The sequence below is a fragment of the Sinocyclocheilus rhinocerous genome, unplaced genomic scaffold, assembly GCF_001515625.1.
Source record: "Sinocyclocheilus rhinocerous isolate Xijiao unplaced genomic scaffold, SAMN03320098_v1.1 scaffold2966, whole genome shotgun sequence".
Lineage (NCBI taxonomy): Eukaryota > Metazoa > Chordata > Actinopteri > Cypriniformes > Cyprinidae > Sinocyclocheilus > Sinocyclocheilus rhinocerous.
Window position 1 is genome coordinate 24,672 of NW_015634018.1, and position 2,990 is coordinate 27,661.

Consider the following 2,990-nt stretch of genomic DNA (forward strand, 5'->3'; position numbering starts at 1 on the left):
TATATTTGCCAAAAATAGAACTTTTTTATTTTAAAAACAAACAAGCAAGCCCTGTCCAGATTTAAAAAGTAACGCAAAAGTAACGTAACGCATTACTTTCCATAAAAAGTAACTAAGTAACATAATTAGTTACTTTTTTATGGAGTAACGCAATATTGTAACGCATTACTTTTAAAAGTAACTTTCCCCAACACTGGGTGTCATGATTTGATAAGAACAAAGGTTTATTATTGTATGTTCTTCTGGCATTTCATTTATTGTATACCTTTTAAATTCGCTTATTGAAAGAACAACAACAGCAGCAGCAGTATGGTGTATCATTTATTTGAAACACATGTATTTGGTACTTGCTTCCTTATATCTTTACTCTTTCCTTTCATTCTTTCATGGCTTTGGAAAACTTGTCTCGGATGTTTCTCTGCGTCACTTTTTGCATAACTCCGGGTCGTCGGCACCAAGCTTCATTGCAATTTCTTTCTAGGAATTAAATGCTTTCTCTGAATCTTTAAAGTCTCTCCACGAGTGATCGTACAGGTGCGGATATATCTGTGGCAGCTCAGCTATTCGACACAGTGTATTTATGTTGCCAGTGACTTGGCCTGCCTGACCTCAGCTGAATGAGAAACGAACTGGAAAAGAGCAAAAAAATAAAAATAATCACACGTCAAAGAAGGCGGAGCTCCAGAACACACCCACCGATTGCGTAATCGTCACGGACCAATGGAAGCTCAAAGGTGTTTAGGAGCCAAAACGAACTCCCCCAGAAAGTTCGCTTTGGTCAGCTGTTTCGAACTGCCGAAACTAACTCAAAACGAACTTCGTTTCGGCCTGATTTTGTTCGAAATGACGTCATTTCAGTTCGTTCTTCTAAAATATAATTTAGAATAAGAAGAACGATAAATCGAAGTACTACAAATACTAAAATTAAAATTGAGAAAAAAAATTTATTAATCAGCTATAAAAAAAGATTTAACAAAAAATGTATAAATAATAAAAATTAAAATCAAAAGCTAATAAAATTGACAAAAGCCCATGCCAAAATTGCTAAAATTCAAACTAAAATGAAAATTTTAAATATAATGAGATAATTCAAAATATTAATAAATACTATAGTACTATATAAATAATACTAAAATAACACGATAGATAGATAGATAGATAGAAGTATTAAAATGACTATAACTGAAATACAATAAATAAACAGCGATATATAAATATTTAAAAGTAAAATAACTTTAAAATAAAATTACTATAAAAATATATTTTAAAAAGCTAGTTCAAGATATTAAAGGGGTCATATGATGCTGCTAAAAAGAACATTATTTTGTGTATTTGGTGTAATGAAATGTGTTTATGCGGTTTAAAGTAAAAAAAACACATTATTTTCCACATACTGTACATTATTGTTTCTCCTCTATGCCCCGCCTTTCTGAAACGCGTCGATTTTTACAAAGCTCATCGGTCTGAAAAAGCAAGGTGTGCTGTGATTGGTCAGCTATCCAATGCGTTGTGATTGGCCGAATACCTCAAGAGTGTGACGGAAATGTTACGCCCCTTAACACACTGTGGTGCCGTCTCCCAGCACGGCAAGACAAAACCAATAAAACTTATTACAAACGAGGCATTTGTTGCATCCAGTGGAGACATAATTACTGATTATAATGACTTACACTGTCTTTTTACGCGTTGCAAAGGTTTATTATTGTATGTTCTTCTGGCATTTCATTTATTGTATACCTTTTAAATTCGCTTATTGAAAGAACAACAACAGCAGCAGCAGTATGGTGTATCATTTATTTGAAACACATGTATTTGGTACTTGCTTCCTTATATCTTTACTCTTTCCTTTCATTCTTTCATGGCTTTGGAAAACTTGTCTCGGATGTTTCTCTGCGTCACTTTTTGCATAACTCCGGGTCGTCGGCACCAAGCTTCATTGCAATTTCTTTCTAGGAATTAAATGCTTTCTCTGAATCTTTAAAGTCTCTCCACGAGTGATCGTACAGGTGCGGATATATCTGTGGCAGCTCAGCTATTCGACACAGTGTATTTATGTTGCCAGTGACTTGGCCTGCCTGACCTCAGCTGAATGAGAAACGAACTGGAAAAGAGCAAAAAAATAAAAATAATCACACGTCAAAGAAGGCGGAGCTCCAGAACACACCCACCGATTGCGTAATCGTCACGGACCAATGGAAGCTCAAAGGTGTTTAGGAGCCAAAACGAACTCCCCCAGAAAGTTCGCTTTGGTCAGCTGTTTCGAACTGCCGAAACTAACTCAAAACGAACTTCGTTTCGGCCTGATTTTGTTCGAAATGACGTCATTTCAGTTCGTTCTTCTAAAATATAATTTAGAATAAGAAGAACGATAAATCGAAGTACTACAAATACTAAAATTAAAATTGAGAAAAAAAATTTATTAATCAGCTATAAAAAAAGATTTAACAAAAAATGTATAAATAATAAAAATTAAAATCAAAAGCTAATAAAATTGACAAAAGCCCATGCCAAAATTGCTAAAATTCAAACTAAAATGAAAATTTTAAATATAATGAGATAATTCAAAATATTAATAAATACTATAGTACTATATAAATAATACTAAAATAACACGATAGATAGATAGATAGATAGAAGTATTAAAATGACTATAACTGAAATACAATAAATAAACAGCGATATATAAATATTTAAAAGTAAAATAACTTTAAAATAAAATTACTATAAAAATATATTTTAAAAAGCTAGTTCAAGATATTAAAGGGGTCATATGATGCTGCTAAAAAGAACATTATTTTGTGTATTTGGTGTAATGAAATGTGTTTATGCGGTTTAAAGTAAAAAAAACACATTATTTTCCACATACTGTACATTATTGTTTCTCCTCTATGCCCCGCCTTTCTGAAACGCGTCGATTTTTACAAAACTAATCGGTCTGAAAAGCGAGGTGTGCTCTGATTAGCCAGCTATCCAGTGCGTTGTGATTGACC

At 32.9% G+C, this 2,990-nt stretch overlaps 1 protein-coding gene across 1 annotated transcript in view; it reads right to left on the reverse strand.

Moving 5' to 3' along the window:
- LOC107745110 (GRAM domain-containing protein 2-like) overlaps positions 1-2,990 on the reverse strand; it is a gene marked incomplete at its 3' end in the record, with an annotated part of 36,725 nt that overhangs the window by 24,665 nt on the left and 9,070 nt on the right. The window lies entirely within an intron of this gene.